General features: G+C 48.4%; 1 protein-coding gene across 1 annotated transcript in view; it reads right to left on the bottom strand.

The window, feature by feature from the left end:
• The window catches only part of LOC101604927 (cytochrome P450 4F22), a 42958-nt gene extending 26669 nt beyond the window's left edge, over positions 1-16289 (bottom strand). Inside the window, exons 1-2 of the mRNA XM_045139253.1 lie at positions 16213-16289; positions 14539-14596 (exon numbers count right to left, since the gene is read on the bottom strand). The gene's annotated coding sequence lies outside the window, so the exon portion shown is untranslated. The remainder of the gene's footprint in view (positions 1-14538; positions 14597-16212) is intronic.
• Positions 16290-27381: the final 11092 nt, after the last annotated feature.

The following is a 27381-nucleotide window of genomic DNA, read 5'->3' on the forward strand; positions in this document are numbered from 1 at the left end:
GTGGTTAAGGAGTATGCCCGCAAAGCCAAAGGACCCAGGTTCGAGTCCCCAGGACCCACATAAGCTAGATGCGCAAGGGGGCGCACATGTCTGGAGTCCATTTGCAGTGGTTGGAGGCCCTGGCGTGCCCATTTTCTCTCTTTCTTTCTGCCAAATAAATAAATAAAAATAAATGATAATAATAAAAGAAAGACATGAAAGTCGAAGCCAGAGGGGATTTGTTGAAAAGAAGAGGCTCAAGCCAGACGTGGTGGCGCACGCCTTTAATCCCAGCACTGGAGAGACAGGGGTAGGAGGATCGTAGTGAGTTCGAGGCCACCCTGAGACGACAGAGTGAATTCCAGGTCAGCCTGGGCTAGAGTGAGACTCTACCTCAAAAAACAAAAAGAGGGCTGGAGAGATGGCTTAGCAGTTAAGGTGCTTCCCTGCAAAGCCAAAGGATCCCGGTTCAATTCTCCAGGACCCACGTAAGCCAGATGCACAAGGGGGCACATGAGTCTAGAGTTTGTTTGCAGCGGCTGGAGGCCCTGGCACGCCCATTCTCTCTCTCTCTTTCTCAAATAAATAAATGAAATATAAAAAAGAAAGAAAGGAGCTGGATAGATGGCTTAGTGGTTAAGGCATTTACCTGAGAAGCCTAAGAACCCGGGTTGATTCCCTAGGACCCACGTAAGCCAGATGTACAAGGGGGGCGCATGCGTCTGGAGTTCGTTTGCAGTGGCTGGAGACCCTGGCAGGCCCATTCTCTCTTTCTCTCTATCTGCCTCTCTCTCTCAAGTATATAAATAAAATATTTTTAAAAAATTAATTAGCCAGGTGTGGTGGCGCAGGCCTTTAATCCCAGCACTCGGGAGGCACAGGTGGGTGGATCACTGTGAGTTCGAGGTCACCCTGACACTACATAGTGAATTCCAGGTCAGCCTGGGCCAGAGGAAACTCTATCCCGAACCCCCCCCACACACACACACAAAAATTAATTAATTAATTTAAAAGAAGTAAATTCTCTTACTCTACCCATTTCACAGACTAGGAGGACAAATCTCAGCATAGTTCCTCCAATTCTAGGAGATAAGAAAGACCCAGCAGTGTGGCTCAGTGGTATGGCCCTTGCCCAGCAGGTCCGACACTCCCATAAACCACAGAAACAAAAACTCTATACAATACAACGAGGGCTGGGGATGTGGCTCAGCTGCCAGACGGCGGACCTAGCATGCACGAGGCCCTGAGCCAGACCCCCGGCCCTGCGCAACTCAGCTCCGGTGCAGGCCTGCGACCCCAGCGTCAGGAGGTGGGGGCAGGAGAGTCAGGAGAGCTCATGGTCGTCCTCGACTACACAGCAAGTTCAAGGCCAGTCTCAGCTACATGAGACCCTGACCCAACATAAAGAACAGGAATGGAATTAACATACGATCCAAGGCTGGAGAGATGGCTTAGCAGCTACGGTGTTTGCCTGTGAAATCTAAGGACCCAGGTTCAATTCCCCAGGACCCACATAAGCCAAATGTACAAGGTGGCGCATGTGTCTGGAGCAGGTTTGCAGTGGCAGGAGGCCCATTCTCTCTCTGTCTCTATCTACCTCTTCCTCTCTCTCTCTCTCTCTCTCAAATAAATAAATAAATATTTTTAAAAAAAAAACCATATGATCCAACAAATCCCCCTCTGGCTGCACACACAGAACAGAGGTCTCAATGTGGTATTTGCACACGGTATTTGCACACCATGCTCACAGCAGCAACATGCACAATGAGCGGAAAGGTGCAAGCCACCCAAGGGTCCGTGGACAGCTGAATGAACAGGTACAAAGGTGGTATACGCGTGCAGTCGATATGACTCAGAAGGAAACCAGCACATGCCGCAGCACGGGCCTCGAGGACATTCTGCTCTGTAAAATAAGCCCGTCACAAAAAGACCGATATCAGCAGAGTACAGTGGGTCACGCCTGTCATCCCAGTGTTTGGGAGGCTGAGGCAGACGGTAAATTCAAGGCCAACTTGGGTTATCTAGTGAGACCTTGTCTCAAAACAACAAACAAGCAAACAAACAAGGGAGCCGGGCATGGTGGTGGCACACGTCTTTAATCCCAGCACTCGGTAGGCAGAGGTAGGAGGATCACTGTGAGTTCGAGGCCACCCTGAGACTACATAGTGAATTCCAAGTCAGCCTGGGCTAGAGTGAAACCCTACGTCGAGAAACTAAAACAAACAAACAAACAGGGGCTGGAGAGATGGCTTAGTGGTTAAGGTGCTGGCCTGCAAAGCCAAAGGAACCAGGTTCGATTCCCCAGGACACACGTGAGACAGGTGAACAAGGTGGCACATGTGTCTGGAGTTTGCTTGCAGAAGCTGGAGGCCCTGGTGCACCCACCCTCTCCCTCTCTCTTTCTGTGTGTGTCTCTCTCTTAAGTAAATAAACTAATAAATAAAATTTTCTTTTCAAAATCCAGACCAGGGAGATAACACCAAGGTGTTTGCCATGCAGGTATAAGGACTTGAGTTTGATCCCCAGTTCCCATTTAGAAAGTAAAGCAAGCCAATAACCCCAGTCCTGGGGAGGTGGAGAATGGAGGATCCCCAGAGCTCTCTGCCTAGCCTAATTGGTGAGTTCCAGGCCAAGGAGAGACCTTGTCTCAAAAAAAAAAGGTGGATGGGGGACTGGAGAGATGGCTTAGCTGGTATGGCACTTGTCTACGAAGCCTAAGGACCCATGTTCGACTCCCCAGATCCTATGTAACCAGACGCACGAGGTGGACAAATGCACAAGGTCACACATGCGCACAAGGTGGTGCACACGTCTGGAGTTTGATTACGGTGCCTATAGGCCCTGGCGAACCCATTCTCTCTCACGCTCTCTCTCATATATATTGCCAGTGTGTTGGGTATGCCTCAAAAAAACAAAAAAAAAAAAAATTGGATGGTGCCTAAGGGTGACATCAGAGGTTGTCACCTGACCTCCAACACATACACATGCGCCCAAACACACACACGTGCACACAAAAGAAGACAGCTTTATATTGTGATTCCTTTGATAGGTGGTCCTTGGATTCAAAGGGCACCTAACCTGTAGTGACAGGAAGCAGAATTGCTGATTCAAGGGCATGAGGAGTTTGAAGGGCCAGTTCTGCACCATGCAGACATTCTGGAGACAGAGGGTGGTGGCCACACAATGCCCTGAGCACGCTTCACGTAACTGAACTGCGCGCATGAAACGGCTGAGGTGATAAAAAGTCGCGTACAGCCGGGCATATTGGTGCACGCCTTTCATCCCAGCACTCGGGAGCCACAGTGAGGAGGATTGTCCTGAGTTCGAGGCCACCCTGAGACTACATAGTGAATTCCAGGTCAGCCTGGACTACAGTGAAACCCTATCTCGAAAAACCAAAGCAAACAAACAAAAGAAAGTAATGTAGAGGATTGGGGGAATGGCTTAGTGGTTAAGGCATTGCCTGCAGAGCCAAAGGACCCAGGTTCAATTCCCCAGGACCCACGTTAGCCAGACGCACAAGGTGGCTCATGCATCTGAAGTTTGTTTTCAGTGTCTGGAGGCCCTGGCTTGCCCATTCTCTCTCTTTCTCTCTTTGCCTCTCTCTCTCTTAAACAAATAAATAATAAAAAATAAAAAATTATGAAAAATCTTTTAACAAAATAATAATAATAGTTTATTTTATATATTTGAGAGGCAGAAAGGAGAATGGGCACAGTAGGGCCTTCAGTCACTGCAAACAAATTCCAGACGCATGTGCCCCCTTGTGCATCTGGCTTACGTGGATCCTGGGAAATCGAACCTGGGTCCTTTGGCTCTGCAGGCAAGCACCTTAGCCACCAAGCTATTCCCTCCAGCCCTGGTGTTTGTTTCTTTGACAGTTTAATAGTGGTTCACTGTTCTGTCTGTGAGTTATTTCTTCTATTCATTGTGATCTTTGTCTATTGCCTGCACCTGCCACCACCCTTGCTAAGTGCTTCAAGACTTCCTTCAACGACTGGACTGGCGGAGGCTCTCGGAGCCCTCGCGGTGTGTGTGACTCAAATGTAGGCGTGGGGACAGGAAAGAGGACAGGCATGGCCCTGGCATTTCAGGGAGGAGACCATGTACAGACACGATGCACACACACACACATGTATGTATGTATAATTTAGGGGATGGAGAGATGGCTTAGCGGTTAAGACACTTACTTGCCTGCAAAGCCAAAGGACCCAGGTTCGATTCTCCAGGACCCACGTAAGCCAGATGCACAAGGTGCTGCATGTGTGGAGTTCGTTTGCAGCAGCTGGAGGCCCTGACGCACCCCTTATCTCTCTGTCTGCCTCTTTCTCTCTCTCAAATAAATTTTAAAAATATTAAAAACAGAAAGCCAAACGTTGCATGTTCTTTCTCATATGTGGATCCTAGCTACAGATGATTGGACTTCTGTGTGAGTAGGAATAAAATTCAGTAGCAAAGGCCAGTAAGCTAGAAAAGAGATATAAAGGGAAAAGAAAGGGAGGGAGGGGGGTACTTAATAGGATGGTATTGTATATATGTAAGTAGAAGAATAGATTAATGGAGGTGAAAAGGCCCAAGAGAGATCAAGGGAAGAGATTGAGTAAGGGAAAGGTGGAGGGAGGGCTAATCAAAATCTAAGAGGATATAAATAAGTCATATAGAAACCTACTTATTTGGACAATGGAACACTCAGGAGCCATAGACTGTTACCAGAAAATTTTCAGTGTCAGGGATGGGATATCTTCCAATGGGTTATTGGCCAGGGAGGTCCCTGATGCCCCCAAAACACTATAGGCTATTGCCAAGGCCCTTGGTTTCCCACCATAAATAGATGGTAAGACCCTATTGCTGAAGACTCCACATACTTGGGCTGCAAGGCCACTGAGAAATCCACTGGAACTGAGTTGATAACCTCCACCATGTAGACCAGCTGACAGGAAGCTGGAAGAAGCCATTCTGCATGCAGTTCAATGGGAGAGAGAGAAATCACCAGTGAAGATACTCAACAGTGGACACTGCAAGCCTTAGCTTTGGCCAGCCAGGCAAAATGAGCCAACAGGTACAATAGTGGCATGTCTGTCATGGTGGAAACCAACTGCCCTCTCATTGGACTGGAGGCCCACTCTGTGGGAGGAAATATATCTCTGATGCTGAAAACCTACAACAGGGGTAGTCATGAGCCCTAGGGTTGTAATATCTGCTGCTGTCTGGCTAAATGTATATACTATGCTTATCAAACTGCCCAGTAAGCACTTCTCTTAATGTTCATACCTGTATGTTAATGCTAATCTCACTTTTGGTAGAGAATCTTCTCTTTTCAGATGGAAGTGACCTTGGGATGACTCAGAAGGCGTCACGATGCTGGAAAGAAGTGACAGGAATGCTCAGCACTGAGACATCTCTATCCCACCTTCCAAGGCTCAGGGTCCATTGAGGAAGAGGTGGCGGAAAGAACTTAAGAGCCAAAGGACTACTTACAATGTGCTCTTCCAGACACAAAATGGCCTGGATATCCATGACCTCACAGTGCCTGACACTACCTACACAAGATCCTCATAATAGGAGGAAAGATCATGATATCAAAATAAGAGACTGATTGAGAGGAGGAAGGGATATGATGGATAATGTAGTTTCAAAGGGGAAAGTGGGGGGAAGGAGTGAATTACCATGGGATATTGTTTACAATCACAGAAGTTGTTAATAAAAAAAAAATTTTTGGAAAAGAAAAAGTGCATTGGATCCTGGTGTAGTGGAGCATCCCTGCAATCCCAGGAAAACCTCGAGTCCCAGTCCAGTTTGGATCATATAGAAAGGAACTGTCTCAAAACTGAAATACCCAGGCGTGGTGGCGCATACCTTTAACCCCAGCACAGGCAGAGGTAGGAGGATCACTGTGAGTACCTGGCCTGTCTGGGGCTAAAGAGTGAATTTCTCTGGTCTAGACTGAAACCATATCAAAAATAAAATCCTTGGGCTGGAAAGGTGGCTTAGGGGTAAAAGCACTTGCTTGGGAAGCCTAAGGACTCATGTTCAACTCCTCAGGTCCCTCGTCAGCCAGATGCACAAGGTGATGCATGCACAAGGTTGCATATGTACACAAGGTGGTGCACATGTCTGGAGTTCAACTGTAGTGGCTGGAGGCCCTGGTACAGCAATTCTCTCTCTCTCTCTTCCTCTCTCTCTCTCTCTTTCTTATAAAAAAGGACAGTCTGTTGGGCTTGCCTCAAAAAAAAAATAGCTAAAATCCTTAAATATTAAACTATTACAAGATTCAGTAATTCTATATTCAGGTATATATCCAAAAATATGAAAAACAAGTGTTCATACAAAAATTCATAGAAATATTCACAATTGACTGCATGTGGAAAATTCAAGTGTCTAGCAATGTCTGAATGGACAGATAAAATATGGCAGCTTTCCTGATGCAAGTTCAAGTATCCCCTTTTTCTCCCCTCATATTTCTCCTTCTCTTCCTCTGTTTTGGTCCCCCATTACAGTAAAGTTTTTTTGTTTGTTTGTTTGTTTTTTGTTTTTCTGAGGTAGGATCTCACTCTGGCCCAAGCTGACCTGGAATTCACTCTGTAGTCCCAGGATGGCCTCGAACTCACAAGGATCCTCCTACCTCTGCCTTCTGGGTACTGGGACAAAAGGTGTGCACCACCATGCCTGGTTTATATAAAAGTCTTGAATCCAAGGGACAAAATTATGATATATTTGCACAAAGAAATCTTTTTTAAAAAAAATTTTTTGTTGCTTATTTTTATTTATTTATTTGACAGCAACAGACAGAGAGAAAGAGGCAGGGGGAGAGAGAATGGCCACACCAGGGCCTCCAGCCACTGCAAATGAACTCCAGATGCATGTGCCCCCTTGTGCATCTGGCTAACATGGGTCCTGGCCAATCAAGCCTTGAACCAGGATCCTTAGGCTTCACAGACAAGTGCTTAACCACTAAGCCATCTCTCCAGCCCTACGCAAAGGGATCTTATTGGGACATGGGAAAGTATGAGGCTCTGATACATGCTACAAATGGACTAACCTGGAAACATGATGTTGACCAAGACACAAGAGGCCACAGTCTATAATCCAATTAATATGAAATTCCACAAATCACAATCTATGGAGATGGTGGAACCACAGTGGTTTCCGGGGCAAGAACAGCAGGTGACTATGAACGGGGGTATAGACCTCTCTATTTATTTTTTATTTTTTTCCTTCTTATTATTTTTATTTATTTATTTATATTTTTATTGACAACTTCCATAATTGTAAACAATATCCCATGGTAATGCCCTCCCTCCCCACCCACTTTCCCCTTTGAAACTCCACTCTCCATCATATCCCCTTCCCCTCTCAGTCAGTCTCTCTTTTATTTTGATGTCATCGTCTTTTCTTCCTCTTATGAGGGTCTTGTGTAGGTAGTGTCAGGCACTGTGAGGTCATGGATATCCAGGCCACTTTGTGTCTGGTGGAGCACGTTGTAAGGGGTCCTGCCCTTCCTTTGGCTCTTCCATTCTTTCTGCTACCTCTTCCACAATGGACCCTGTAGACCTCTTTATTTTTATTTATTTAAGACAGACACAGAGAAAGAGAGAAAAAATGGGTGTGTCAAGGGTCTCTAGCACCTGCAAACGAATTCCAGATGCATACACCACCTTGTGCATCTGGCTTATGTGGGTTCTGGGGAACTGAACCTGGGTCCTTAGGCTTCACAGGTAAGTGCCTTACCCACTAAGCCACCTCTCCAGCCTGGAAGTTCTTTAAAGGTGCTGGAAAGCTCTAGAATGTCCTAAACTTTTCTGATTTGTGCCTTTTGGTGTGGTTGATTTGGGGCCCAGATGTGTAGCTAAGTGGTAGAACACCCTCTTAGCATGTGAAGGACCCCAACACTAAAAATCAATTTTAGAAGCCTGGCATGGTGGCGCATGCCTTTAATCCCAGACTCGGGAGGCAGAGGTAGGAGGATCAAAGCCACCCTGAGACTAAATGGTGGATTCCAGGCCAGCCTGAACTGGAGTGAGACCCTACCTCGGAAAACAAAACAAAACAAAACAAAAAAATCAATTTTATTTTGGGTGTCTTTGAAAAACACATAAAGCTGGGGGTGGCGGTTGATATTGTCACCCCAGCTCTCAAGAGACATGGGCCAGTGGGTTGTGAGTTTGAGGCTAACCTAGGCTATGTTGTGAGACCTTGTCTCAAAAAAAAAAAAAAAAAAAGTTCTGTAGGGCTGGAGAAATGGTAAAAAGTGCTTGTTGGCAAAGCCTGCCAGGCTGGGTTCAATTTCCCTCTACCCATATAAAGCCAGATGCACAAAACAGCCCATATATCCAGAGTTTCTGTGCAATTGCAAGAGGCCCCGGCACACACCCATACTTCTCTCTCCCTCCCTCCCTCCCTCTCTCTCTCTCTCTCTCTCTCTCTCTCTCTCACTTGCAAATAAATAAATAAAAATATTTAAAAGAGAAAGTATTTCCAGGCATGGTGGCACATGCCTTTAATCCCAGCATTCAGGAGGCAGAGGTAAGAGGATCACTGTGAGTTCCAAGTCAGGCTGAGAATACAGTGTATTTTCCATGTCAACCTGGGCTAGAATGAGACCCTGCCTCAAAAAAACAAAGGTATTGGGCTGGAGAGTTGGCGTAGCAGTTAAGCGCTTGCCTGCGAAGCCTAAGGACCCTGGTTCGAGGCTCAATTCCCCAGGACCCATGTAAGCCAGTTGCACAAGGGGGCGCACACATCTGGAGTTCGTTTGCAGTGGCTGGAGGCCCTGGCGTGCCCATTCTCTCTCTCTCTCTCTCTCTCTCTCTCTCTCTCTCTCTCTATCTGCCTCTTTCTCTCTCTGTCACTCTCAAATAAATAAATAAAAATCTTTAAAAAATATATTAAAAAAAACAAAGATATTATAATTAGTGAGCTCATGTAATTATATTTATCAATAAATTATAATTTATCAGACAACCTGATTAGTGATAGGAATTAGTTGACTGTACAACACAAAGAATGCATCCTAACCTAGACAGGGAAGTTGAATGAAGATAATTGGGATTGGCCCCTGCATGGTAATAAAAGCATCCTCCAATGTAAGATGTGACTAACACGGGAACTAGGAGGTAGAAAGGAGAGTTCATGCGCAGTGTCGTTTCCATGAAACTTCCACAAGCATAAAACTGCTCTAAAAAATAGTAGGTGGGGCGCCGGAGAGATGGCTCAGCAGTTAAGGTGCTTGTCTGCAAAGCCAAAGGACCCAGGTTCGATTCCCCAGGACCCACATAAGCTAGATGCACAAGAGGACACATGCATAAGGAGTTTGTTTGCAGTGGCTGGAGGCCCTGAGGTGCCCATTCTCTCCTCTCTCTCTCTCTCTCTCTCTCTCTCTTTCTCTCTCTCCCTGCCTATTTTCCTCTCTCTCTCTCAAATAAATAAATGAAATGAAATAAAAAAAAATAGTAGGTCGGGGTCTGGGGAGATGGCTCAGTGGATAGAACCTTTTCTATGCAACTCTAAGTCTCCAAGTTCAGATCTCCAGATCCCCCCTCTCCTAAAAGCCAGAAGCTGTGGTGGGCTTCTGTAATCCTGGGGCACCTGTGGTGAGAAGGGAGGTAGAGATAGGAGGAGTTCCTGGAATCTCGTGAATGGAACATGAAAAAGAGATCCTGTTTCAAACGAGGCGGAAGGCAAGGGCAGACTCGAACACTGTCCTCTGAACTCCACATGTGCACGGTGGCATGTGTATGCATGAACTGGTGCACATACACATACTAAGAGAAAAACAAAAAATATTTTTAAAAAACCGGGTATGGGGGGGTTAGAGAGATGGCTTAGCAGTTAAGGCGCTTGCCTGCAAAACTAAAGGACCCTGGTTCAATTCCCCAGGACCCACATAAGCCAGATGCACAAGGGGGCGCACGCGTCTGGAGTTTGTTTTCAGTGTCTGGAAGCCCTGGAGCACCCATTTTCTCCCTCTCTCTCTTTATCTCTCTCTCTCTCACACACACACACTCTGCCTCTTTCCCTGTCTCAAATAAAAAAATATGTATATTATTAAAAAAGTAAGCAGTTAGGGTGGTGCACATGTGTAATCACAGAAGTACCCAGGAGGTCAAGGTGGTAGGATGTCAAGTTCAAAGCATACATACACTCAAGCTGGGTGCATTGCCTCTGATCCCAGCGCTAAAAGGCTAAGGGAGGAAAATCACTGTGAGTCTACAAAGTGAATTCTAGGTCATTCTGGGTTAGCATAAGAGCCTGCCGTTAAAAAAAATTAATTAACTTAGAGCTGGAAAGATGGCTTAGTAGTTAAGGCACTGGTTTGCAAAGCTGAAGGGCCCATGTTTGATTCTCCAGATCCCATGTAATCCAGATGCACAAAGGTGAGGCAAGCACAAGGTCACACATGACCACTAGACTAGGTGGCGCAAGCGTCTGGAGCGCCATTTCAGTGGCTGAGGCCCTGGCATGCCAATTCTCTCTGTCTCTCTCTCTCTAAAACTTTCTTTTAAAAAGAAATATACATATATTAAAGCACATATCAGTGATGTATGCATGTACACACACGCATACTCTCCTCTTGGAGGGCTGGATGGTGCACAGTGCTTGCCTCACATGTTCAAGACCTTGGATTTGACCACCCCCCCCAAGCATTGCAAAACTAAATAAACTTTAATAAAAATAAAAATGAACTTGGGGGCTGGAGAGATGGCTTAGCGGTTAAGCGCTTGCCTGTGAAGCCTAAGGACCCCGGTTCGAGGCTCGGTTCCCCAGGTCCCACGTTAGCCAGATGCACAAGGGGGCACACGCGTCTGGAGTTCGTTTGCAGAGGCTGGAAGCCCTGGCGTGCCCATTCTCTCTCTCTCCCTCTATCTGTCTTTCTCTCTGTGTCTGTCGCTCTCAAATAAATAAATAAATAAATGAACAAAAAAATGAACTTGGGGTTGGGAGGCAGCTCAGTGGTAGAGTTTGTGTTTAATACGCATGAGACACGGGGTTCAATTCCCTCGTCATTAACTTAAATTCATCCAATCTGTGTTTTTTATTTATTTATTTATTTATTTATTTGATGTTTTTTGTTTGTTTTGTTTTTCAAGGTAGAGTCTCATTCTAGCCCAGGCTGACCTGGAATTCACTATATTGTCTCCGGGTGGCCTCGAACTCACGGAGATCCTCCTACCTCTGCCTCCTGAGGGCTGGGATTAAAGGTGTGTGCCACCAAGCCCAGCCATAAAATCTGCTTTTAAGTATCTACATTAATTAGATAAGTTACGATGCTCTGGTCAAATGGGGAAGCTCGGGAGAGCTGGTCGTCGCTCCTTCCCTAGCCCCGACTGCCGGTGACATGCATGGCTCAATGTGTGTAATCTCCAGGGCACAGCTCTGGAGCGGGTGCCTCCCTGGGTGTCTGTGACATGAGTGTTTGGAAAGGTACAGGTATCGGCTAAGGGGGCGGGGGGGTGCTCCGTAGGTAAAATGCTTGTCACACAGGCACAAGGATATTAATTCGATCCTCAGCACCCATGTAAAGTTGTCAGGCATGGAAGCACATGCTTGTGATGCCCGCAGCAAAGACACAGAGGCAGGAGGATGCCCCGGGGCTCACTGACTGGTGACTCTAGCTGAACCCATAAGCTCCACAGGAAATCCTGTCTCAAAGAATGAGGTGGAGAGTAACTGAGGTAGACATTCGACATTGACCTCCGGCCCCCAAATGTGCATGCACACCTGCACATACGTGCATATCCTCCCCCCCCCCGCACACACAAGCACGGTACATACAAAAAAAAAGTATAAGTAAGCCGGGTGTGGTGGCGCACACCTTTAATCCCAGCACTGGGGAGGCAGAGGTAGGAGGATCAGCGTGAGTTCAAGGCCACCCTGAGACTACATAATGAATCCCAGGTCAGCCTGGACTAGCATGAGACCCTATCTCAGAAAACCAAAAAGAAAAACATGGGGCTAGAGAGGTGGCTTAGAGGTTAAGGTGCTTGCCTACTCAGCGTAAGGACCCATGTTCAAATCTCCAGCTCCCACGTAAGCCAGAAGCACAAAGGTGAGGCAAGCACAAGGCCCCACATGTCCACTAGGTGGCGCAAGCATCTGGTGTTCAATTACAGTGGCTGAGGCCCTGGCATGCCAATTCTCTCTCTCTCTCTTTGTCATAAAAAAAAGGAAAAAAAAACAAGTAATAATATCAATAACGGCAACACTAGGACCTTCCACCTAAAGTTGAGTAAAGAAGACTGAATCTCTTGAAGTAAATTCCTGTTCACTGAAGTGTTTTAAATTTTTGTTGTTGTTGTTCATTTTTATTTATTTATTAGAGAGAGAAAGAGGCAGAGAGAGAGAGAGAGAATGGGCGCGCCAGGGCTCCCAGCCACTGCAAACAAACTCCAGACGCGTGCGCCCCCTTGTGCATCTGGCTAACGTGGGTCCTGGAGAATCGAGCCTCGAACCGGGGTTCTTAGGCTTCACAGGTAAGTACTTAACCGCTAAGCTATTTCTCCAGCCCCACTGAAGTGTTTTGATGGAACTGGTTGAGCACTTTGAAAAATGATGAGTTCTGCGAAGAAAATGGACTTCCCAGCAGGAGTTTCTGCATATTACCTGCACAGGACTGCTGTGTGCATACATTTCCATGCGTGTTCTCTACACAGCTGTCACCGTATTTAACTGTTGTACTTGTCAACTTTCAATAACGGCATATAAAATGTTGATAAACAAGCAAAAAAAATGATTACTGAGATGAGGGGGAAAAAAGGGGAGGGGGTTGTCACTTAGCACACAACACATTAGCCACTATTATTTTACCACTATTACTGTCCCGTATGTAATTGATGTATTTGTTTCTGTTTAAGACAAAGGTCTCTGGGCTGGAGAGATGGCTTAGCGGTTAAGCACTTGCCTGTGAAGCCTAAGGACCCCAGTTCGAGGCTCGGTTCCCCAGGTCCCACGTTAGCCAGATGCACAAGGGGGCGCACGCGTCTGGAGTTCGTTTGCAGAGGCTGGAAGTCCTGGCGCGCCCATTCTCTCTCTCTCCCTCTATCTGTCTTTCTGTCTGTGTCTGTCACTCTCAAATAAATAAATTTTAAAAAATTTAAAAAAAAAAGACAAAGGTCTCATAGCCCAGGCTGGACCCAAACTCACTACGTGGGCCAGGCTGGCCTGAAACAAGAGTCTCCTGCCTTTGCCACAAGCTGGGGTGACAGGCTTGCACTACCATAGCCAGCTTTCTGATATCCTGCAGCCGCAAAAGAAATCCAAAGCTGGCACCCTTGGGAAGCCCTGCCAGAGGTCCCCGCCCACTCCGCAGTAGCTGCCTCATCTGGCATGGCAGGTGCCACCGACCCGCCCCACAGCCGGGCCCACGCCCAGGGAGCGCTGGTTTATCAAGTTGGCCTGGCCGGCTGCCAGCCAGGGACTCGTTACACAAGGTATGTGCGCTCCGGGGAAGGAACGCAGACCTCCAGCTCCTGTCAACTGCTACACACATGCCTTTTCCCTTAACCACTGAGCCATCTTCCCAGCCCATATCCACATTCCTTTCCTTGAATGCCAAGTGTTGGCCAAGGCCAGGCATGTTAACACTCCAAAGCCGGCACCATCACCCCCCCCCCAAAACAGCCTCCCTGTCTTTAATATATATATAATTATTTATTTATTTATGAGGAGAGAGAGTGAGTGAGTCAGCATGGGTTCATCAGAGCCTCTCACCACTACAAACTCCAGACACGTGTACTGCTTAGCGCAACTGGCTTTATGTGGCTTACTAAGGAACTGAACTCCAGGCCAACAGGCTTTGCAACTTAGTGTCTTTAATTGCTGAGGCACCTCTCCAGCCTCTCTCTCTCTCCAACTTGTAATCGAGGCAGCCTGCCTCCCGCTCTGGTTTACGGTAACAACTACCCTTGCTTCTCAACACAAGACCCTCACCCCGAGGACTCCAGTCCCCTCCAACATGCCAGACCCCAGAAGGTGTGATCTGAAAGCAAACCTTCAGGTCTGATTCTCTACTCTGAGCACCCAAGACATCTGGGATTCTGAGAAGAAGTCTCTGGATCAGTTATGACTAATGAGGACAGAACCAAGTTGTTGAAGGAGGTGAGAGGTAGTCCCGTGAAAGCTTCCTTGGCCCAAAGCAGTTCCTGCCCCGCTCTCCCGCTGCTGCAAAAAGTTTTAAGGGCTGGTGGGATGGCTTAGTGGTTAAGGCATTTGCCTGCAAAGCCAAAGGACCCAGGTTCCATTCCCCAGGACCCACGTAAGCCAGATTCACAAGGGGATGCACGCGTATGGAGTTCGTTTGCAGTGGCTGGAGGCCCTGGCGCACCCATTCTCTCCCTCTATCTGCCTCCTTCTCTCTCCCTCTCTCTCAAATAAACAAAACTAAATTAAAAAAAAAAAAGTTTTAAGGCCATTAGCAGTCTAGATCATTCCCAGGTCTTAATCACCTCTGCATACCATTCCAAATGTGGTCACGCCTGGATATAAGCCCTATAAAAGATTTTTATCAGAGCAAGACCCTACTTATAGAAGAAAAAAAAAAAAAAGATTGTTATAAAGCTCTACCTTGTAGCTGTGCGGCCTCAGGCAAGTGCCTTCACCTCTCTGGGCCTCGTTGCTTCATCTGTAAAACAGGACCCGTATTTCCCCATCTCATGGAGCTGTAATGACATGCTGAATACCTGAACTGCTCCAAAGGTGTATGTATTATCTCATCGCTGCTGCTGTTAGCATGGTCAACATATTCTTGCTTATTCCCTAGATATCTGGGATGAATGGACAGAGCCCAGGGTTTGCGAGGGACGGGAGATGAGGCCTCATTCTCTCAATGTCTCCCAGGTCACCCAAACCCGTGTATGGTAGCCAACCCAGGTCACCGCAAGACGCCAGCCTAGAGCTAACGTTACCCGGTGGAAACCCAAGCCGGGCTCTTACAGAGATGGCCGGGGCTATCACAAAGCAGCCCAGGATTTAGGGGTCAGACAGAGCTTTTCCGTTCCAATCCCAGCTTAGCTGGTGAGTTTTCACAGACGAGTGACTCCGCTCTCTGGCCCTCGGTCCTCAAATCGGGGAGTGGGGGGTGGGGGAGGGCTCTTCGTCAAGGCTAGCCAGTACATTGCAGAAGCATTTGAGGCAGCCGGCTCTGGCTGGAGTCACCTTTGGGACTCAGAAATCGAGGGGAGAAAAGGGTGCAGGGTGTCATTGTGGGGAGTGACATGAGCTAACACGGTGCTAACAGACGAACCCTCAGCTGGGGCACCTCCAGACTGCCCGCTAAGAAGCCCAGGTGGCCTCTGTTTGATGTCAACCCTGTCTCCCTCCCACACCTCTAGCCTGAGACCCCTCAGGTGGTGGCACCCCAGCCACCTTGCAAGATCCAGGTTGGCCAGCCACCCAGTGACCAAGCAGACAGCATCTCTGGGATAACTACCACCTGAGACTGAAGGCAAGACCTCATACAACTCTCCCAGCCAGAGGTGGAAGCCTAGGCAAAGGACTCGTTTTCAGAGTACTTAAGGGCTGGAGAAATGGCCTTTAAGGAGTTTGTTTGCCTGCAAAGCCAAGGAGCCAGGTTCGAGTCCCCCAGGACCCATGGTAGCCAGATGCACGAGGGGGCGCGTGCGTACTTGAGAGATGCCAAGTCCACCACGGGTGAACAGAGTGTCCCTCTGGACCGTGGGCAGGATGGGCAGCCTTAAACATGCTGGGCGAGTGCTATGCCACCCAGCTACACCCCCAGCCTCCTCCTCAGGACAAGAAGCAATGCTGAAATGCGAGGGATCCCTAGAAGCTCTCCGCTCTCCACCGCGCTAGAATGCCTTCCCTGCTCCACCAAGCCGACTCAGAGAGGAGCTACTCGGAGGACCCTGAGGTGCATACAGAAAACAAAACGAAACAAACACAGCACAGAGCAGCCGTCGGAAACGCTCCCACAGTCCCCTCGCAGCAAGGGCCCAGGCCCCACAGTCTGCCAGGGGGGTGGCGAGTCCCGGTCTCGGTGCGCCCTGCCCGGGGTGGCAGTCCGGGGCTCAGTGCGTCCTGGCCAGATGGCACGTCCGGGTCTCCGTGCGCCCTGCCCGAGCGGCACATCCCAGAATGGCACGTCCCGGAGCATGTGCGCCCTGCCCGGGTGGCGCGCCCGGGACTCCGTGCGCCCTGCCCCGCCACGCACACCCCGAGCCCGATCCCGCAGCTCCAGCTCCCAACACCGAGGCCCGGGGGCCCCCCGCGCACACTCACCCCGCGGCTCCCGGCCTCCGACCCCCCGGGTCCCGATCGGCCCTGGCCCCGCAGGCCCCGCAACCTCGGCTCTGCGGGCGCAGCCTGCACGCCCAGCCATTTAACCCCGCCCGGCTGGGTCCCGAGCCAGGGGCACGCCCGAGACACGCCCCCGCCGGGCCCAGGCACCCCGGGGGCCCGCAAGCGAGGCGTCCCAGAGACGAAGCGAAGGCGACAGGGGCGAGGAGAAAGTGACAGATGAGGGAGATTGAGACACGAAGACCTGGACTCCTGGAAACCACAGAACTTCAGGAGTCTGCCATCTTTTTGACCCCCCATATCAGAGTCTGATTCCTCCCGGGGCCCACCCTCCTCCCACACAGAGCCCCTCCAAGCTCCCAAGACTTGCAGGGGAAGGGGGGGGCTCCTGAGCTGTCACCGAGACCCTACTAATCACCAGGAACCTCCTTTGGGAATCAAGATTCTCCGAGTTCACCAGCCCTTGGGGAGCAGCTGCTCTTGGTGCTTCTGCAACCCACCCCACCTGCCCTTCTGGGACCCTTCTGGGTCCTTTAGCAAAATCTCCGGCAGTACTGGTCTGTAGCCCCACAGTTTGAGACCAGCCAGGGCTTCTTAAGGAGACACGGTCTAAAAAAAAAAAAAAAAAAAAAAAAGCCCAAAATTTGGGGCTGGAGAGATGGCTTAGTGGTCAAGGCACTTGCCTGCAAAGCCAAAGGCCCCAGGTTCGATTCCCCAGGACCCACGTAAGCCAGATGCACAAGGGGGCGCACGAAGTTACAATGGCTGGAGGCCATTCACTCCCCAAACACCTCCTTCTCCTTTCTCTCTCTCCAATAAGTAAAATAAAATAAAACACTAAAGGCTGGAGGGGGAATCCATCAGCTTTCTGTTCTCTCCCCAGCCCTTGACTGTCCTCCAAGATGTTCTCCTTGGCCAGCCGATCTGCTCCGAATGTGTCCAGACAGAGAAACCCCACCCTTAGATGGGAGACAGGTACTGTGGCCAGGTTGGTGGGTAGATGATTAGCTGACTTGGCCAAGTGGGCGGAAAAGGAGGGCACACTTACCCCCGATTTAGGAGATTTCTTTCTGTCTTGTTTTGTTGTTGTTTTGAGGTAGGGTCTCACTCTAGCCCAGGCTGACCTGGAATTCACTCTGGAGTCTCAGGGTGGCCTCGAACTCACGGCGATCCTCCTACCTCTGCCTCCCGAGTGCTGGGATGGAAGGCGTGCGCCACCACGCCCGGCTCTTTCGGTCTTTATACCAGTGTCTCACTTGCTGTCCTGCCCTGGGAGGGTCAGGGGCGGGGTGAATATGTTGGGAGGTGAAGAGGAAGAAGGACAGATAATTTGCAGCTTTGGTTCTGGGAGACCACAGGAGGGAGGCCCGACCAGGAGACGTGAAGGATGTGACATGGGAGCTCCGACTGTCTGCGGGGAGGGTTTGGGTTTCAACAGGGCGGGGGGGGGTGGGGGGGGGGGTGGGGGGGGGTGGGTGGAGCTGGGCGGAGACACTTGGGAGCCTGGCAAGCTGGCAAGAGCTTCTCTGCGCCCAGGATGTGAGAGGCAAGGCAAGCCCCAAGGGTGCTGGCTACCTACTAAGGTCTTTGAACACTGAGGAAAAAAGTGGATGGTGTTTGAACAGGGGAAGACGCCCCCCCCACACACACACACACCGGTGTTTGACTGGTTTTTAGCCTAGTAAAGCTTTTGTTTTAGCCTATTAAAGCTTTTATTTTTTCTTTAAAGATGGGTGGATTTAGTTTGGCTAATGATACTGGCAAAAAAAAAAAAAAAGAGTTCATTAGGAACACTGAAAAAATAGAGTTTGGGGACTGGAGAAATGACTGAGTGGTTAAGGTGCTTGCCTATGTAGCCTAAGGACCCAGGTTCAATTCCCCAGAACCCACGTAAGCCAGATGCACACGGTGGTGCACGTGTCTGGAGTTCCTTCGCAGTGGCTGGATGCCCTGGTGTACCCATTCTCTCTCTCTCTCCCTAATATATATATATGTGTATATATATATATATATATATATATATATATATGTGTGTGTGTGTGTGTGTGTGTGTGTGTGTGTGTGTATTATACAGAGTTTGGGAAGGAGCCTTCTACTGGCAGAGAAGGAGAGGATAGGTACCTACCCAGCTTCTTTGTATTTAGAGATGGATACTAGGAAGAAAAAATATATATATATGTTAAGAACCTAGGAATGGGGAGGATAGACAGCGTGTGTGGCCTTGGGGAAGGTCACGTGACTGCTCTGAGCTTGCATCCTGGTGCAGGTGAGGTGGATCCTGAGTTGAGGTGGTGTTTCCAGGGCGTCCAGTCTCCGACATGGAGCAGAACAAACATCAGGTCTTTGAGTTTTGAGTTTGATTTGTGCCGGCCTAGCCTTTCTTAATAGAACAGATTTGGGCAATGTTCACAGATTCTTTTTTCTTTTAAAATATTTTATTCAACAGAGAAAGGGGGAGAAATTGAGAATGGGCGCGCCAGGGCCTCCAGCCACTGCAAACGAACTCCAGACACGTGTGCCCCCTTGTGCATCTGGCTAACGTGGGTCCTGGGGAATCGAACTTGGGTCCTTTATCTTTGCAGGCAAAAAAAAAAAAAAAAAGCCTTAACCGCTAAGCCATCCCTCCAGCCCCCACAGATTATTCTGGTCGTCACGCTGGGCGAGGGGTACGCACGACATGGAATTGCCAGGGGTCAGAGTTGGTGTTCAGTCCCCTTACCAGACACAGGTGGTAACCGGACGACAGGAGGTCCCACGTGTTTGGGAGATGCTGGCTCAGTCACCTTTAGTCTGAAAGGGCCGTGGGGTGTTCTGAGAAGCAGCCAAGAAGCAACTGGTCACATTAGGTGACACGTACGTCTGTGAGTCACCTGCATTGGGAAGACAGTGACACCCCGGGAGTGGGTGAACGGGTTCACTTGGGAAAGATGAATGACGGAGGAGATTTTGAGGACATGGGGTGTCGCTGGCAGAGGACGGAGGTGGAGATTAAGGGAGGGTGGACACAGGGTGCATCACATGGCCCCAAAGATGAAGGACACTGGGCCTTGGGCCAGAGCTGCGGGATTTGCAGCTCACAGACATCTCAGCGGGCTGAGGTCGGAGTGGGAGGAGAGGAAGAGCAAGTGACGCTGCACTCAAGACAGGGGACACAAAAGCCGGGCGTGGTGACGCACGCCGTGAATCCCAGCCCTTGGGAGGCAGAGGTAGGAGGATCCCCGTGAGTGCTAGGCCACGCTGAGACGAAATAGTGAAATTGCAGGTCAGCCTGGGCTACAGTCAGACTCTACCTCGAAACTCCAAAAATAAATAAATAGATTAAAAACATGTTTTAAAGGCCACGCGTAGTGGTGAACACCTTTAATCCCAGCACTCGGGAGGCAGAGGTAGGAGGATCTCTGTGAGTTCAAGGTCAGCCTGAGCTAGAGAGTGAGACTCTACCTCAAAAATCCAAAAAAAAAAGGAGGAGGAAGGGCATTACCATGGGATATTATCTACAATCATGGAAATTTTTAATAATTAAAAAAAATATAGCTACATTGCAAAGCCTGCCAGCCCAGGATTCAATTTCCCAACACTCACATAAAGCCAGATGCAAAAAATGGCACATGAGTCTGGAGGTCATTTATAGTAGTAGCACAAGACCCTAGAGTGTATACACACACATATACAAATAAATAAATATTTTTTGAGTTTCTGAAAAATGACCAAACATGTATTCAAAATCGGACACACGGCGAGTCTGAGATGTTTCTGGAAGCACTGGCCCATGTTGCGTCACGTGACTTCACTGCAGCCTTGGTTAGGAACACAGCACACACCAGCAATGGACACTGCCTGAGATACGGTGCAGATTACACACTCACTTGTTGTGAACTGCAGGGCTTTATTGCACACATGAAGTTTTCTGTTCTTACAGAAACTAATAGTTTAATGATAGAAAACAACCCTCCCCGCCTTTTTTAGGCAGGGCCTCACTCTAGCCCAGAATGACCTGGAACCCACTCTGTAGCCCAGGCTGGCCTCAGATTCACGGTAACTCTCCTACCTCAACCTCCCCAGTGCTGAGACTAAAGGTGTGTGCTACCTTGCCTGGCTTCAACAAAACTTGTAATATTTTCCTACCATCATTCCTTAGCATGTTTACGTTTGTATATGTTTGGATTATGTTGTGTTCAAATGTTTGATTTCAAAACTTACTGCTTGAGTTTCTGACTTGAATTTCATAAAGAATTATTAAGTGAAAAAAAAAGGCTAGAGAAGATGGCTTAGCGATTAAGGCATTTTCCTGCAAAGCCAAAGGATCCCGGTTCCACTCTCCAGGACCCACGTTAGCCAGATGCACAATGGGACACATGCATCTGGAGTTTGTAGTGGCTAGAGGCCCTGGTGCACCCATTCTCTCTCTCTCTCTCTGTGTCTCTAATAAATAAGTAATTTTTTATAAAAAGCTTTTTTATTAAAAAAATTAAGAGAGGCTTCACAGACAAGCTCTTTAACCACTAAGTCACCTCTCCAGCCCTTATTTTTTTTTTAAATATTTATTTATTTACTTTTGAGAGAGAGAGAGAATGGGTGTGCTGGGTAGCGCCTCCAGTTACTGCAAATGAACTCTAGACGCGTGCAGCACCTTGTGCTTATGTGACTACTGGAGAATCGAACCTGGGTCCTTTGGCTTTTCAGAAGCTGCTCTTGGTTAGGTGATTTCCACCAGCAATGCGAACCGGACTGCAACAATAATGTTGATACTGAGGAGTGGGATTGCTGCTAGACACCTGACTGTGTGGCCTTAGCCTTTTGGAGTTGATTTTCAAGAGGAATGTGGGAAGATTTGAAACCTTGGCCTAAGAGATTCCTTGCAGTGATAGAACCTTCTCTTTTCATATGGCAGTGACCTTGGGATGACTCAGAAGGCATCATGGTGCTGGAAAGAAGTGACAGGAGTGCTCAGTATTGCAATATCTCTATCACACCTTCCAAGGCTCAGGGTCCATTGCAGAAGAGGAGGTGGGAAGAATGTAAGAGCCATAGGAAGGGTAGGACTCCTTACAACGTGTTCCTCCAGACACAAAAGGGCCTGGATATCCATGACCTCACAGTGCCTGACACTACCTGCACAAGACCATCATAAGAGGAGGAAAAGATGATGACATCAAAATAAAAGAGAGACTGACTGAGAGGGGGAGGGGATATGATGGAGTTTCAAAGGGGAAAGTGGGGGGAGGGAAGGAATTACCATGGGGTATTATTAATAATTATGGAAGTTGTCAATAAAAAAGTAAATTAAAAAGTTAAAAAAAAAATTAAAAGGATGTAGTGTCACACGCCTTTAATCCCAGGACCCAGGAGGCAGAGGCAGAGGTAGGAGGATCACTGTGAGTTCAAGACCACCCTGATACTACACAGTGCATTCCAAATCAGCCTGGGCTGGAGCAAGACCCTACCTCAAAAAAACACAAACAAAGGTGTGACAATCCAACTGTCCAATGCGCAGAAGATGAAGTATAGTCTGATTGTGCAATGAAATAATATTCAGTCATGAAACAAATGGTCTTTCCCTTCCTTCCTTCATTTTTAAAATTTTTTATTTTTTATTTATTTGAAAGACACACACAGAGAGGGGGTGGGCACCCCAGAGCCTCTTCCAGACAGTTGCACCACTTTGTGCGTCTGACTTTACATGAATTCAGAAGAATTGAGCACGGGCTGTCAGGCTTTGCAAAGAAGTGATCTTAACCACTGAGCCATCTCCCCAGCACTCTCCCCCCCCCCTTTGCTTTTTTTTTTTTTCAAGGTAAGGTCTCACTCGAGCCCAGGCCGACCTGGAATTCACTCTGTAGTCTCAGGGTTATCTCAAACTCACAGTGATTCTCCTACCTCTGCCTCCCTAGTGTTGGGATGAAAGGCGTGCGCCACCAGACCTGGCCTCTCCCCTTTTTTCTGAGACAGGGTATCATGTAGTTCAAGATGGCCTCAACTCTTGATCTTCCTGCCTTCGCTTCCGCAGAGTGAGGATCACGTGTGTGCAACGCTGCGCCTGACCCAACTCATTTTATTTATTTATTTTAATATCTTATTATTTATTTGTTTATTTGACAGAGAAAGAGACACGGAGAGAGAGAATGGGCCCACCAGGGCTTCCAGCCACTGCAAACAAACTCCAGACACGTGCGGCCCCTTGTGCATCTGGCTAACGTGGGTCCTGGGGAATTGAACCTGGGTCTTTTGGCTTTGCAGGCAAACGCCTTAGCTGCTAAGCCATCTCTCCAGCCCTTCTTTATTTCTCTTTTCCTTTTTAAATACGTGTGTGTGCATGTGTGAAGCTGTGTGTGTTGAAGCCGGAGTATGGCCTCAGATATGGATAAATTTCAGTGCCAGGGATGGGATACCGTCCAGTGAATTGTTGGCCAAGGAGGTCCCTGATGCCCCCAAGACACTAGAGACCATTGCCAAGCTCTTAATTACCCACCAGAACTAGATGGTAAGACACTCCTCCTGAAGACCCACATGCTTGGGCTGCAGGTCACTAAGGAATCAAACTGGAGCTGAAAAGAAAGTCTCCTCCCTGTGGACCAGCTGTCAGGATGATGGAAAGAGCTACACAGTGCCAGCATTTTGGAGGAGAGAAGTTACTAACAGTCCTAACCAGCAATAGACACTACAAGCTTTAATATATATATATATTTTAATATGTATATGTATTTATATATATATATATTTTTTTTTCAAGGTAGGGTCTCACTCTAGTCCAGGCTGACCTGGAATTCACTATATAGTCTCAGGGTGGACTCAAACTCACAGCCGTCCTCCTACCTCTGCCTCCTGAGTGCTGGGGTTAAAGGCGTGTGCCACCATCCTCAGCTTAAAAACATATTTTATATTTATTTCTTTGAGAGGGAGAGAATGGGCCCTTAATGGGTACTTGCAACCTAATCGAAAGCCTAGGGAAGGCTGGAGAAATGGCTTAGCGAAGCCTAAGATCCTATTGGATCCTCCAGATCCCACGTATAGCCAGACACATGACTCAAGCATGCAATGCCAGGTATGACCACAAAGGGGTGCAAGCGCCTGAGTTTGGTAGTGGCTGAAAGACCCTGGCATGCCCATTCTCTCTCTCAAAAAAATAAAAATAAAAATAAAAATTAGGGCTGGAGGTATAGCTTAGCAGTTAAGACATTTGTCTGCAAAGCCAAAGGACACAGGTTCGATTCCCCAAGTGGCACATGCATCTGGAGGTCGTTTGCAGTGGCTAGAGGCCCTGGTGCACCCATTTTCTCTCCCTCCCTCTCTAAATAAAGAAATATATTTTTCTAATAAAAGAAACCTCATAGCTGGTTGTGGTGGCACATGCCTTTAATCCCAGAACTCAGGAGGCAGAGGTAGAAGGATCTCTAAGTGTTCAAGGCCACCCTGGGACTATATAGTGAATTCCAGGTCAGCCTGAGCAAGAATGAGACAAAAAAAAAAAACAAAAACAACTCATCATAGTGCTGGCAAGAAATAACAGTGGGGCTGGAGAGATGGCTTAGCAGTTAAGACACTTGCCTGCAAAGCACAAGGACCCAGGTTCGATTCTCCAGGTCCCACATAAGCCAGATGCACATGGTGGTGTATGCGTCTGGAGTTTGTTTGCAGTGACGAGAGGTCCTGGTGTGCCCATTCACACTCTCTCCCTCTCTCTCTGTCTCTAATAAATAAATAAAATCTTATTAAAAAAAAAAAAAGAAAGAAACAACAGTGGTGTGTTCAGCACTGAGACATCTCTACCACACCGTTCAAAGTTCAGAGACCATTTCAAAAGAGATGGCAGAAAGAATGTAAGAGCCAAGGGAAGAGGAGGCCTGCTTACAATGCTGTCTTTCAGACACAAAGTGGCCGTAGTGCTTGTGACACTATCTACACAGGACCTGCATAATAGGAAAGGGGAAAAAATGGTAACATCAAAATAGAAGAAGACAGACTGGAAAAGAAGGGATTCAGCGGAGGGGGTTCTTAGGAGGGACGGTGGTGAGAAAGGTTTATGATCAAGATATGTTGTCCCTATGGACAGAGATTGTCAATAAAAAGTTAAGGAAAAGGGCTGGAGAGATGGCTCAGCGGTTAAGGCGCTTGCCTGCGAAGCCTAAGGACCCATGTTCTACTCTCCAGGTCCCGCCTAAGCCAGACGCGTGAAGTGATGTAAGCGTGCAGCGTCGCACATGCCCACAAGGGGGCGGCGTAAGCATCTGGAGTTTGTTTTCAGTGGCTTGGAGCACTTGGCTAGCCAATTCTCTTATTCTCACTCTCTCTCATAAAACACACACACACACACACACACACAAAAGCCGGGCATGGTGGTGCACACCTTTAATCCCAGCACCAGGGAGGCAGAGGTAGGTGGATGGCCATGAGTTCGATGCCACCCTGGGCTACATAGTGAATTCCAGGTCAGCCTGGACTAGAGTGCGACCCTACCTCGAAAAACCAAAATAAAATAAGATAAGATAAAATAAAATAAAATAGAACAACAGGAATACAGACCTACGTGGGAGCCAGGCTGATGCATACCCTGTGATCCTGGCACAGCGGAGGCAGGAGGATGGCGAGTTTCAGGCAAGCCTGAGCCACACAGCAAGATCTGTCTCCAAAAATAAACAAACCAATAAAACCAAGTAGAAAGATGAAAGATGATTTTGAATGGAGGCTGTAGCCCCTTTTATTCGGGGCGGCGGGGGTTTCAAGGTAGAGTGTCCAGGCTGACCTGGAATTCACTCATTCACTCTGTATTCTCAGGGTGGCCTCGAACTCACGGCGATCCTCGTACCTCTGCCTCCCAGTGCTGGGAGACGGTAATGGGGTGGCTGGTGGTGGGGAAGTTGGGAGGATGGGACGTTTCTCTGTCCTAAAGTGGGGGAGTGACAGCGGAGCCTGAAGTCCTCTGCAGGAGGCTGACCGGGACATGGGAGCGCCGGAGACTGCAATACACCTGGCCTTTGCCTACAGTGGCCCAACTTCACTCCTCCACACACCTGCGTCCTTTCCTCATAGTGTACGAGGTTAAGCTCAGCACACTGGGATTTGAGAGGAAGATAAGTGATAGGCATCTTGACCTCCCTGGCTTCTCCACTGCACTCCCACGGCCACCTCAGCCAATCACGCCACAGTCCCATTTGTCTTCCGTTTAAATATATATATACATATTTAAATAGTTTCTTTATTGAGAGAGAGAGAGAGAGAGGGAGGAAGACGCAGAGAAAAAGAGAATGGGCGCGCCAGGGCCTCCAGCCACAGCACAGGAACTCTCCACATGTGTCGCACCCCCCCCCCCCCCGTGCATCTGGCTTATGTGGGTCCTGGGGAATCGAACCGGGGTCCTTAACCACTAAGCCATTTCTCGAGCCCCAAACTCAGCCTCCTGCCCTTCCGTTAGAGCTTTTCTCCATCCCTCAGCCAATCAGACTTCAACTTTGGTCTCCTTAGTCAACTAAACCACTTGCATAACTCTCCCTTGATCACACAATGCCCACCTCTGACTTGCCAGCCAATCAGATTTTGGCCCGTTTTGACCACTTTACCCCACTACCTCCACCTTACTGTCTCGCGGCCAATCAGGTGTGGCCATACCTGGGAGAAAGCCACCTGACTGTCACGTAATGGCTCTGTAACCCTGAGTGTCCCCCAGCGTGGCTGAGCAACCTTCAAGTGAGAGAACACTCACCCTCTTCCAGCAGCTGAGTGTGGACTACGTGTAAATATCCTGTATCATTTCTCACCCTCCCTTCAAATCCCCTAAAGCTGGTTTACTGTTCTAGAAAACTCTTTCCTGCAAAATGAACTCCTATGCACCCATCACAACCCGCCTGCCGGACTCTTCCCCCATCTCCCACTCCTGGAATTTTTCTCTGCTTTCTAGACTAGAACTCCTCTGGGAAATCCTGGCTCAGTCCTGACCACATGTGGCTGAAATGGATGGTTGCAACTACACCCAAGCTGCGAACCACAGAGCCCCAAAATCTCCCAAAAAGAGGCCAGACAGAGAGGACAGTTGCCATTCCAGTAATTGCTGACCAACTGAGGCAGTGAACAAGTGAATTTTTTTTTTTTTTTTTTTTTTGTCTTCGAGGTAGGGTCTCGCTCTAGCCTAGGCTGACCTGGAATTCAATATGTAATCTCAGGCTGGCCTCAAACTCACAGCAATTCTCCTACCTCTGCCTCCCGAGTGCTGGGATTAAAGGTGTGCACCACCACACCCTGTTAATACTGATCAGTTAGGGTGAGGGGGCATCCTAGAGTTGGATTTTGAGGGAATTCAATTACATTAAAAAATCATGTAGCTAGGTGTGGTGGTGCACACCTTTAATCCCAGCAAACGGGAGGCAGAGGTGGGAGGATCTCCGTGAGTTCGAGGCCACCCTGAGACGACATAGTGAACTCCAGATCAGCCTGGGCTACAATGTGACTCTACCTCAAAAAAAAAAAAAAAAAAAATCATGTATAAATTCCCAAGTTCGTTTTTTTCAGGAGAGAATAGGAGCCATGATTTTTCACTAGAGTTTTGTTTCACTCTAGCCCGGGCTGACCTGGAATTCACTATATTCTCTCAAGATGGCCTCAAATCACAGCAGTCCTCCTCCCTCAGCCTCCGGTGTGCTGGGATCAAAGGCGAATACCACCATGTCCAGGAGAGAGGGTGGGCAGCTGGAGGGATGGGGAGAGGGAATGGGAGCTCCAGATCATTCAGCCACTGCAAATGAACTCCAGACTCATGCACCACCTTGTGCATCTGGTTTTAGGTAGGTACTGGGGAATCGAACTCAGGTCATTAGGTTTTGCAGGCACCTTGAAGGTTTGCCCACAGATAGATTTTGAACAGGGAAATGAGTTAAGGACTTTGATTTGTATATTAAGGGGTCATATAGGGCCATGACTTGCCCAAGGTCACACAGCTTAGAGAAAACAGAGAACTTGGACAGATGGCTTAGTGGTTAAGGCATTTGCCTGCAAAGCCAAAGGACCTAGGTTCAATTCTCCAGGACCCATGATAGCCAGAAGCACAAGGGCACACATCTGGAGTTCGTCTGCAGTGGCTGGAGGCCCTGGAACTCCCATTCTCTCTCTCTCTCTCCCTCTCTCTCTCTCTCTGCCTCTTTCTTTCTGTGTCTGTCACTCTCA

Source organism: Jaculus jaculus, chromosome 21, assembly GCF_020740685.1.
Source record: "Jaculus jaculus isolate mJacJac1 chromosome 21, mJacJac1.mat.Y.cur, whole genome shotgun sequence".
NCBI lineage: Eukaryota > Metazoa > Chordata > Mammalia > Rodentia > Dipodidae > Jaculus > Jaculus jaculus.